We start from the raw sequence: 12,161 nt of genomic DNA on the forward strand, positions 1-12,161 counted from the left end.
GCTGTAGCCATTTACTATATTGCTTCCATCCATTTGCTTTTTAAGTTGATGGAATTGTCTCTCTCCCGCTCCCTCTCTTTCTCCCCATCTGTGTTTTGCTGACTGCGTCTGTTTTTCCTGCAACTCCAGACTTTAAGTTGTTCATTCATATCCGTCTCTTCCCCCCTGTCTCTCCCTCTCTGGCTCTCACTCAATGCTCCCCTCTCCCTCCTCATATATCACTCCATCTCTCCCACCAGTCTGCCAGCTGACTCACCTACACTCAAGTTGGGGGGAAGGAAAATTAGAAGATAGCTTTTGCAAGGGCAAGAAGGACGGACTCTTACAGATGAATGGATCTGAGTTGAGGGCTTGGCCAGGGGACGCTGTGGGAGGTTCTGGCAGCTCATAGGAAAATGTCTCCTCTTATATAAGTTAATATTACGGACTTCCAAGAGGAGAATTTGTCATTAAGCTTCAGTGTCTTTAAACAGTGATGAGTAATAACGATCAGACCGGTATGACTACCTATTAACACTGAATTGATCAGTCTGAGTGAGACTTCTACAAGCTTTGATGGTAAAGACTAAAGAATTTTCCTAAAAAATAAATTAAGTGCCAACTTTTACAGGAATACTCCCTCAATCGCCATTTAAGGGACTCTACACATGCGTGTCAGTACCTGCGTCTACCTCACCCTCCCCTCAGCCAGCGTGTTTATATTTTGGTTGCATTGGGACGTTTCTGGGCGGAGAGTCAGCGTGGTTACCTCAGCCAATCACAGAGCGCCAATCACAACGCGCACGTGACTTTGAGTGTTGATTAGCGAATGGGAGAAGCTATCCTGAGCTAGACGTTAGTGGACTTTGCACGGAGCAAGGAAAAGACAACAAAAGGGAAAATAAAGCAGAAAAGGCTTTTTACTTAATAGGGGTGACGCTTGGCTCACTTTCACTCGCTTTCGGGCACTTGTAAAGCAGCTGGGGACAAAGAGCGACGCAAGTTGGCTGTGTTTTGAGCAGGTATGTGTGAAATACCCGTGATTAGCTTCTGCTAACATGCCAAGTCAGGTGCACGGCTCTCCAGTCTCTCCAACGTACCGCGATGCTACAGTTAGTTGCTTAGCTAATGAATGTGTTCACATAATCACGGTCGAAGAAAATACCGCCCATCTTTCTCCTCCATGCAAATGACTTGAGAGGAGGAATATTACTGCGTACCTTTTCTTCTCTAAAGCTCTCTCTTAACACACATTTATCAGGTAAAAGTCCCCATCCTCCCCTCCCTTAAAAAATAACGAAGTTATTGTTTTTTTATTTAGTCAGTTATGCTAGCTCGCAGCCAACAGGAGTAATATGACTAAAAAAGAAAAAAAAATACTGCATTGTAAAGGTTGGAAAACATTTGCAAGGCAAACTGAGACCTATAGATCATGAATGTTAAAGGGGACATATCATGCTGATCCATGATTTAATACTTATATATAAAATAATACATTTGAAAACAAGACCTTTCACCCCCTGACTTTTCAAAATGAGATATTGTATATTTTTTGATATCCTAGAACGAGATTTGATGCCTCTGAAAATAGGTCATTGACATTTGGCTTCGAGATTTCGACCTTCGTGACGACACGAGGATCCTTTCTTTTTATTGGAGTAATCTGATAAAGCAGCACCTTTTGAGGATACACCCACCAAGAGCCAAGTATAAACGTATAAACTATACAAGGTCCAGTACTGGTTTGACTCACCACACTGAAGCGTCCTGAGATGATCTGTGTCCAGGTGGATTTTCTTCCTCCTGAGCTGCAGAACCGTCCGGGTCTGACTCGAGGTCCAATACAAAAGGACGTATCCTACACTCTGCCATTTTATTAGTGCTATCAATGCCTTACGGTGAAGTTTTGGCAAACAGCAAACTCGCTCGGTCTGCTCCATTCAACGTGGCGATTTTGTAAATACTGCCATGCTGCAAAAACGGCCCTCTGGCTCTACCCCCTCCGCCCCTCTGATAGAACTGACCAATCAGAGCACAAAGGGCTGTGACGTTGTGAAGTTACTGGAGGTCATTCTTGAAACGGAGCGTTTCAACAAGATCTTCAGAATGGCCTAAAATGAGGATATTGAGAATGCTATTGTGGGGAAATGAAGGAACTAAATGACTTGTACTGAGGGCAGAAATGCTTTACAGGTATCCTAGTCTGGCATAGTGAAAAGGAGAAACAAGCATGATATGTCCCCTTTAAGGTAATTTTAGGAAGCTTGACCACTTGAGGAAGAAACCTTAGGAGAAAGATGGCTTCAATTGAAATAAATTAAATCTCATCAATGGATGTGTCATGTAATGCAAACTCAGTTCTAACAGACCCACTGTGTATTCAGTATTTATCACTTCTGAGGTTACTGTGTCAGTCTAATAGGCCAATAGGTTCATCTTAGGATATCGGTGTAAGCATTCTCCTTACACTGCAATAAGTCAAATAGTCTGAACTGTTCATGGAGGCAGGAACGTGTGTATCTTATCCAATTCAGACTGGAGCCACACTGTCCTTCTATACAGATAACGCTAGGGCCAAATACAGGTTTGTATATCTCTGCTCGACACATATAGAGGCAATTTATAGAGATAAAAGAAGTAGAAACATAAGACAGTGGGAAATTACCACCTCAATAAAAATGCAAACAAAGAGAGCTATCTCCTGATAATACCATGTCTTCTGATCTCCCATCAGTTTATAAGTCCAGACATCTCAGTCAAAGTCGTGTCGCTGACCCCACCAGCCTTTCTTCAGCCATCCAGCCTTCCCCTGAGGATAATGGCATTGGTTCTCACCTATCTGAACCAGCCTCATCCATCATTATTCCCATGCTGTCTGCTCTGATGGAGCTTTTGTCTGCATGCCTGGCATCGACGCAGGCCCCGATGGCAGATGGGCAAACTGGCATCCTCAAGTTGCTGGGGAAGCACAAAGATAAGCATAGCCGCTCAGTGGGAATGGTCGTTTCTGACTGGACGCCGTGCTGCCCCAATTAGCTTATAATTATTTTAGGTTTATTTTTAGAATCAGGTGTAAAAGGAGTATGTCTCTCTCACCTAATCTTTCTCATCTCTTCTCTTCTCTTCTCTTCTCTTCTCTTCTCTTCTCTTCTCTTCTCTTCTCTTCTCTTCTCTTCTCTTCTCTTCTCTTATCTTTCTCATCTCTTCTCTTCTCTTCTCGTCTCTTCTCTTCTCTTCTCTTCTCTTCTCTTCTCTTCTTGAAGTCCAATGTTGTACATTTTTGTAAGGAGCAGAGCCAACCATCACACAACAATGTGAGTATCATGTGAATGACTTCCTATTTATTTCAGAATAACTTTAATATTTTGTTTTGTTTTAAAGTTAAATGAGTATATAAAAAACTTACATATTCAAAGCATGACCCTGGAAAGGAAGTGATTCACGATGTCTGGCTACCGGAGAGGAATGAACTTTCTAACTGAGAGCTGGCAGCAGCTGGAAAAAATCAGTTACTTCCACAATTAATTTGAAACAAAGAGGAGTAATTGTTTTGGGGGAATCTGAGGGGTTTTTGGAAGTAGAAAGGGGACTTAGGAGGTTTAAAAAACCCCCGTAGCCAGTCCATGGAGTTCTTTAAAAGCAATTAAAGAAGATTCAGTTTTGTGTTGCTTGGTTTTAGATGAGCCGTTGGGAAATGAGGCCAACTTACTGACACATAAATCCACAGTAACCAAGATACAAACAGATCAAAGCAAGTCAAATAAAATCCTTTGATTTCTGTCTGCACGTGTGCTGGATCACAATCACCCCGCCAGACTGCATTATCTGATCCTTAATTACCCTGAAATCAGTGAATCTGTGCGCCTCAGCAACCCGCCCCCCGGTCTCAGATAAGAGACGGCAGTAAGTCCTGACACATTTTTATTCACCAGCATTATGTAACTATCATCCCAGTCATGGCTTTGATTGCATGGTAATGAACTGCAGCCCAGTCAGTGTCTTAGTGGCAGAATGAATTAAAAAGCTTATGAAAAACTGAGCCCAGTGAAGCGCAGAAATAATTCAGAAAAAGCTCAAGCTGTCATCACTCCACCTTTGTAGCCTGTTTGCTCCTGAATGGTGCAGGAGGAGAGGAGAGAAGAAGAAATGCTGGAGGGCCATAGGCTCTGTGCTCTATGCTAATGCAGTCTATAGCATGCATCATTATGCTTAGCGCTGCACGGATCAGAACAAGCTGGACCCGCTAATCCAGACTGTATACAAGGGAAGAAGAAGAGGACAGAGGGAAAAGATAGAGGACAGGAAGGAGGAGGGGTACAATAAAGGAATGGCCACAATCCACAGAGGAGTGAGGTGAGAGAGAGAGAAGTAGGGAGGGAACAGAGGAGGAGAGAAGGAGGCAGGCAGTGAAGAAGGGTGATGTCACCTCTAACAAGCAGCCAATGAGAGTCAGGGAGGGAGAGAGGGAGAGCACGGCTGAAGGAGGGTGTGTTTTTCTATCACTGCAGCATCAGCGGACAGGAGAGGTGCACAGTCAATTTCATAGAGGAGAGGAAGAAAAGGCACAAGTAGATAAGGAAAAGAGGAAGGGGAAAAGACACGAGGAGTTGCCATAAGGACGGAGCATCCCTGAGAAGGTAAGAGGATTTTTTTTGGTCTCAGCTTGACGGTTTGTTGTTGAACGCAGAGAGCAACAGAGCGCTGGTGGGCACATTAATTAGACTGTTAGGTGGAGGTGGCTTGTTATGGAGTCACACCTCTGCCTTGGCTTCAACCAACATTAAAAGATGACAGTCTGATTAAGTAAATGTATTTAACAGATCCTTTTCTAACAGCTTGTCATCTGTGCTGTAGCCAGCAGGTGTGTTGGTTTTGAGAAATACTGAAATAACTGCTATTTACGCAGACTCAGTTGAGGAAAATTAATATTGGACAAATGTTATACTTCAGCGGAAGGGAGGGGTTGTGATGAATTACTTTATGTTGTAGAGTGGCAGGTTTCCAAACTGTGAAATGAAGATAACCTGTTGGTATAGATTATCATCACAGAACTTGTTGTGAAGTTTTTGTGCATTTTCTTGCTAATTAAATGAATATTGCATAACATTCAACAGGGTCTCATTTGACACACATATTTAATATACAGCAGAGCTTTTTGTCCATCACTGATTAATCACAGACTTTACTCAGAATTTTTTTTTTCTTGACATGTCTGAAGATTTTATTACTTATTTTAGTAGATTTAGATTTTTAGTTAAATAATTTCTGACACTCTTCTTTTGTATTTTGTTTTTATCTGCTCAGTGTCTTGATCTGCACAATTAGTGTAATGCATTAAGATAACACATATACCACAGCTCTTCATGATTTCCCACAAAATTTGACGCAACTATTCTTCAAACTTGCTCTTCTGCCATCCATATTGCAGTGAGCATTTACTGCAAACTGAGGCTAATTACCCGGACAAATTCTAACGCTTAATATGAATATTCGTATTCTCTGCACACTCCCCTCCCCCAGCTAATTGCTGCGTGGTTTAATGTGGAGTGCTGCCCATGATTGCATGGGCAAGTGCTGCTGTGTTTCCCATAGAGGTGGAGGATGAAACTCAGCTGTGATGAACAGCACAGCAGTGCAGACTACAACAATTTTCTAGTCTACCAATCTTATCTCCTGCAGCTGCAGTGAGTCTCTTTAGTGAGGGCAACGACAAAGCTGAGTAACCTGAAACTACAGACCTTGGAGGGAAGACAGTGGAGGAATCTGAACAGGGAGAGGAGATGGAGATATAAGGATTCAGATATCAACAGGAGACAGAGAGAGACAGAGATTTTCATTGAAGGAGATATCAAGAGAGGTGAAAAAAAGGGTGGGGCCGTGCTCACAGCAGACTATGGAGGTGTGCCCATGAAAAGGAGCGTCTCACCTGGCTGTGTGCCATACAGCTGCCTGCTGTCATCCTCTGTGGCCTGCTTCACATCTGTTGTACCCAATGGCAGAAAAGGACAATGTTGCTCTGGTTGTGTTAATGATGTATTGTTTTAATGCCAGAGGCAGCAGCTGAAGGCTGGGGGTGCGTTTTGCCTGTAGGTTGTTTGTGCATGATGAGTGGATGCAGCTCCTGCCTTCACCAGATTCACTGACGTATAAAAGAAGACATTTATGACAAGTATCTACCAGTTTTATGCATCTGTGCTCATTGTGAGCTCATGTGTGCACTGGTGGTGTATTGAACTCGCTCCTGCTCAGTGCCTCAGTGGCCAGTCCCAGATGAACCCTGTCTGGGGACTGTGGGGTGGGGTGAGGGGGGCTACGCCTGACAATGACTTGTTACCATCTGTACAACATCCATAAACATACTGCACTGCACACATTCACACAATAGATCAAGATACAGCTGCTGCTGAAGAGGGTGTGTTGGAGTGAATGAGTATGTGAATGAATGTGCGTGTGTGTGTGTGTGTACACATGCGCATGTGCGTGTACAACCTCTCCATGACGGTAATGCTCCAGAGACCCACTGCTGGTCACATTATCATACTGCTTAATGCAATTGGGTTTGCATGGCAGTGACAGCTGAATCTCTGGACGATGCTGCTGTTTGTGCTGGTGCAGCAGAGAGGTTGTTGTCAGAGCAGGTTGCTAGACTCAGACAAAATGATTACCTTTGCTAGCGGTATGGTGCAGAATGTAATCTCCTTGCTGATGCCGGCCGGTTAATTGAGCTGTTCCGTCAAAGAGATGGATAGAAACAGGGATTTATGTGAGGAGAGAAGGGCAGAAAGACGGGGAATGGCGATGAAAAGAAAGGGAAAAGGCAGGGGAGGTTGGAAGGCAACGGAGAAAAGATAAAGAAAGGGTAGGTGGACTTCCTCTTCAGAGGCGAAAAGCACATCCTTGTATTGCTATAGGTATTCAAGAGCGTGGGGAGAGAAGAAAGGCTCAAGTAGGATATAGAAAAGGGCAAGGTCACGCGGGAGGCTGGGCTCCGGCTAATGAAAGAAGACGTGATTAAAAAGAAGCTCCCCTAATATTTATCTTCCAGATAACGATAATGATGAACGCTGAATTTTATGTGGGCAAGGCTCTGCAATGTATGCCCACATATTTCTGCTGGCCTTTTGCCAAATGCCTTTAGTGCTGCAGTTGAAGAGGAGAGCTGGTGTTGTGTAGGAGGAGAGGAATGATCTACTCTCAATCTGCCAGTTAGGAGGAGCAACTCCAGGGAAGAGCAGCGCTGCACGAGCCCTCCGCTCCTCAGCAACCTGTTATAGCCTCAGGGCACCTTAGCCTGTCATCCTGACCAACCAAACACTGATACATCAACACACATTTGCACAGGCACTACTTATGCAACACACTAACAAACATTCTGCAAACACACACCACAGAGATCCTGTTGCAGTGCGCCAAAATAAAGAGTCTCTAACGTTGCCTTCCTTGCCTGATTACTCAAGCGTCTGCTGCTGATCAAAGAGCGTACTCGCCACTTTGTGGCGTGTCAACCATTGAAGTAGCGGAGGGGTAAAACAAGGGTTAAAGCGAAGGAACTATCTCTGAAGACTGAAGTGTCAACAATAACTTTCATCCATGGTTTTTCTTTTTATCCTCCTTTGAGAATAAAAAATTGTGAAGTTACGAAACCATAAACGCAGATCCAAAGGCTTCAGAGTGAACTCCCTTGAGTTATCCTCCAGTGTGTGAGTGTCTGTGTGTGTGTGTGTTCTTTGATGGCTTGCATGTGTGAGCACACAGTTGCATGTGCACATTCAGGACGCTGTCAGAGTCCTCCTTGAACACACACACACACAGACACAGACACACAGACACACACACACACACACACCCTCCTCAGTTGCAGCTTGGAGGCTGTTTGATTTAGACTTCGCAGATGGGAGTCAGCCCACTGGGTGTCAAGTGGGGGATCGTGTAGACATGCTGTCAGGGTTTGGTGGAGAATACATTGTGGTGATTTGGGGCGCTTAGGGTCAGGTGGATTGACAGGCCAGCCACGTGTAAATGATTATGGAGAACTGAGGAGGAGGGAAGAAGGCGAGCAGGATGAAGAGGAGGATGAATTCGACAAAGGTGAAGTGAAGCAGGCAGGAAGGGAAAAACTTAAGATGGAAAGGATTGATTTTAAAGGAAGCAGGATGGTACAGAGATGACGGAAAGATTGAGCTTGTTAAGGAAGACGAGACAAAGCTGGGAAGGAATGTCACAGCAATTTCTCTGACCCACCTTGTTCTAGTCATCACTTTGGAGCCCTGCTCTCTCCTTTGACGGCTGCTGGAAACCTTTCAACCTCTGTAATCCATTTTCCCTTTACAGCATCTCTGTCTGCGTCCTTCTCCCTACGCTACCTGCGACACACTTCTCCGGTTTCACTCGTCATATCAGTATTCATGCAGTGGTGGGAGAAGACCACATCTTAATCAAAATAATGACTGTGGTTCCTATTAGCTTTCCCAGAAAGAGGCTCTCAGACAAAAGCTCATAAATCCAACTCTATTATACAATTGAACCTGTGATGGAGGCTAAGGCACAAATAGAGGCGTCATGTATGGGAATTAATTTAATTTTAGAGAGTGAATTGCCTTACTGCAGCTCTTAGGGGTGATGCTATGAGAGAGGAGAAATGGTAGAATCCCTCTGGGAAACCAAAACGATATTGGCAGATAAAATTACAAAACTGGAACCCCATCGTGGCTTTTATGTGAAACCTGGAGAGAAATTAATTACTGCCAAACTAATAATGAAAATGGAGGGTCTAGTTATTGTGAAATACATTTTAAAACCAGGAAATATATATTCAGTAACATTTTTCATCACTCTGTTATTAGCATGGTGCCAAAAATCAATTTCTGTGAATTTAATCTCTTTGCTCATCGTTTAGGACGAAGGAGCAGACTGGAGCGAAGAAGCAATAAAGCCAAGGTTGAATATGAATAAGGGAGATATGTAACTCTGTGACTGACCTTCTCTGCCCCGCCTTTATGCTGTCCTTATCCTTTTTCTGTCTTCTGGCAAAATGATGTCTTTGTCTTAGCGAAACAGAGAATTCCCCTTCGTGTCGCTCCATCCGGACCACAGTCAGCTCTTTCAAAGAGGCCTCTTATTCCACACCAGTGACTATAATTGGACTAAATTGACCCTCTGTGTGCATCTATGCAGTGTTCTGTTGATCGTCAAAGATGATGCTCTGTGCGTTTATGTGCGTGTATGTTTTATCATGAGCAGTGTCCAGTGAGATGTGGCCATGAATGAATGATCTGTACATCACACAGGCTGTAGTTGGATAACTGCCTCTTATTTGTGAAAGATAATGTCAAGTGTCTGATGGCACATTGGTACGTTTGTTCAGGTCTGATTTATTCTGTCTTACTACAGCTGCACATGTTATTTGTCATGGTAATAGCTACAGCCTATTTCGCCAAACAGAATAATTTCCATGTTTTTTTAAGCTAATACAGTGGCTTTGAATTAATTTCCCTCTAACTCTAAACTTTAATGATGTGGGGAATTTGACTGGAAACTCTGTACAACTGCGGTAATATTTAAAACAACCTTCATACATATTTAAGGCCATCATATTCTTTAGTATCTGGATGGTTTAGCCAACAGTTAGCATAACTACCCTTTAATGATTACAGCCAAGAAAAACCTGACCTGATTATCTATACTATGTATTGATCTTTGTGTCCCAAACAAATTACATGTGGTTATGAGACATTAAAGTTTAATAATGTGGTCATTTAGGCAATGATAGCTAAACCTGGACCTGTTAGCTAGTTGTGTGAAAAGCATCAGCATAGAGTTAGGCCTTGTACACATGAAGCAAAGTATTTTCAAAATTTAAAAAAAAAAATACTTCTGACCACACGCACAGGGAAAATCTGCAGATAAGTGCAGCTTAAAGTATGCCAAACCCATATTTGGCCTGTTTTTCACATGTGAAACCTGTGCCAGCCAATCAGAATACAATTTTCAAAAAATCTTCACTTTGTCTGGAGTTTTCAGAAAACATTGTTTATAGTGACATAAAACTGTGATTTCGTATGGGTGACAGGTGTAAATCATAAACTGTAAAAAAAAAAAATGGACGTCCGGAGACCTCAAAGTGAGGTCTCCACAAAAACTGCTCCCCCTGGTGACTGGCTGCGGTTTAGGTTTAAAAATCCTGATGGGCTGTGGTCAAACTTAAAAAAATTATTACACCTCGTAGAAATGTTTCTCACGTCCCATTGTTGTGGTGATTTGAAGATATCATTTGGCTGTCTTGTAACCAAGTCCTCTTTTTTCTGAAACGTTTTGTTTTCATTATTTACACAAGGTTAAAAACAAGGCTTTAGGTAACGTTTAACGATGATTGACAGCTGCCGTTCTCGTGTATTTTTTTCGGGGATTGTAAAATATGTCGGGAGGTCAAGTCAGGAAGTGATTAGACTCTCGAAAGAAAATAAAAGTTATTATTTCAGTCACCCAGCTCCACATAGATTCTCCCAGAATCCCTCATTGTCTCTACTACACAGAATCTGGCTCCAAACTGCTACAATGGTGGCGCCTGAGACGGCGGTATTTTGGCTTCAAAACCGTAGAATGATAAATGGCGCAGCCACGCTGTCCACTTTATATACAGTCTATGGTGTAAATGTATAAGAATATATGTGGCTTCTCAGATACCCAGCTACGTGAGGACATGGCCTGAATCTTCTCATGCTGCCATTGATACCAAAAACAAATCAGTTAAATTAACCATTAAAAACTGATATCAGCCATTTGTTGCTCTTTGGAAATTAATACAACGCTGGCCTTATCATGACCCTTTGGAGAACTGTGTGTGATTGTACTGACCTGGCTTTGGTTACAGTGCATAGGCTGAGGTTTACTAATTCATTGATTTGTTGCTGAGAGGCCGGCTGTATTTTTAATGTTACTTGGAGGCATGATGTATCTGGGCGCTGTCGGCTACTTCAGCACTGTTGCTTTGCTTTAGGTTACATCATACTGAGCTGCTGAGCCTTTGAGAGGACTTTTTCCACTGCTGGTGGAATTTACTCTTTTCATGTCGATTTCCCCTCGACAGTGCTTCTTAGTGTCCTTGGCATGACTTTCATCTCATCCCTTTTAATATATGCCAGAGAAAAAAAACGCTCATTCTGACATTTTCTCTGTTGGTAGACGATCCAAAGAACCCAGTTTTGAACTACAGTCTCTACTTGGGCTGAATCTGTTTCAAACCCAAACATGAAAATAGAGAAATAATATATTCCTGAAAGAGGGGTGACTATTTTAAGCGGAGTAGACAAAGTTACTTGATACATGTAAGATGTGAGCTTAATAAGTTCAGTATACTACAGGATAAAAAAGACGAAACAAAACCCTTGTTTTTGGCATCAGAGCATGTGCGTTGTTTTATATTTTCTTGACAGTGACTGAGTGAAACACATATGTCTGTAAAAAGGACAACTGTGTGGTCTGATAGTCTTCTGAACCCATTAAAAGCTCATTTATCGGCAGTTTACACTGAAGTGCATTGATTTTGTTTCACCTGACTCTTCCCTCACTAAATCTGTTTTTGGAAAAACTATAACTGAGATAAACGGAGCATGAAACATACTTGAACAGACGCAGCTTCCTGGAGTACTGCAGGTGATGTAGGTAAACAGTCTGCCTGTATTTGTCTCATCTGCACATCTCGGTGATGTTGTGACTGTGTTTTCTCTGAGGCACATTATCTGCTGTGTCAGCCATGATATATTCATTAGGGTTGGATTACGGAGAGTAGGAGGAGATCAGGTTTTGAGTGGGTTGTAATCCCCATACACTGGCCTAATTTAATCTCACCTACTGTGCCATCCTATTACACACTACACCCACCACATGCATGCAGGCGCTGGCTGGGGGAGGGCAGAGGAGGGGCAGGCAGGGTTAAAACAGGGTAATGGCACACAGGAGGCGCAGAGACAAAGAAGGAGAATTGTAAAAAAGGAGCAGAGAAGCAAAGTGACTATGGACTGAGGGATTCAGAAAAGAAATGGCAAAAATTACAGAAATAAAGCAGGAAAGTTTTTTTCTAACTTTGTTTTCATGACTGACATGATTTGGGTTTATCTGTCGTTAAAAATCATTTGTTTTCTCTTCTCATGCAAGGATACAGATGAAAAACTGACAGAAAAATT

General features: G+C 42.7%; 1 protein-coding gene across 2 annotated transcripts in view; it reads left to right on the forward strand.

Annotated features, from left to right (window-relative positions):
* Positions 1–3,236: 3,236 nt before the first annotated feature.
* Positions 3,237–12,161, forward strand: part of l1cama (L1 cell adhesion molecule, paralog a) — a 43,731-nt gene continuing 34,806 nt past the window's right edge. For both annotated transcript variants that reach the window (XM_074681343.1, XM_074681344.1), the window contains exons 1-2: positions 3,237–3,293; positions 4,488–4,616. The gene's annotated coding sequence lies outside the window, so the exon portion shown is untranslated. The remainder of the gene's footprint in view (positions 3,294–4,487; positions 4,617–12,161) is intronic.

Source organism: Halichoeres trimaculatus, unplaced genomic scaffold (assembly GCF_033239565.1).
Source record: "Halichoeres trimaculatus isolate MK-OKI-2021-1 unplaced genomic scaffold, fHalTri1.1 fHalTri1_scaffold_11, whole genome shotgun sequence".
Lineage (NCBI taxonomy): Eukaryota > Metazoa > Chordata > Actinopteri > Labriformes > Labridae > Halichoeres > Halichoeres trimaculatus.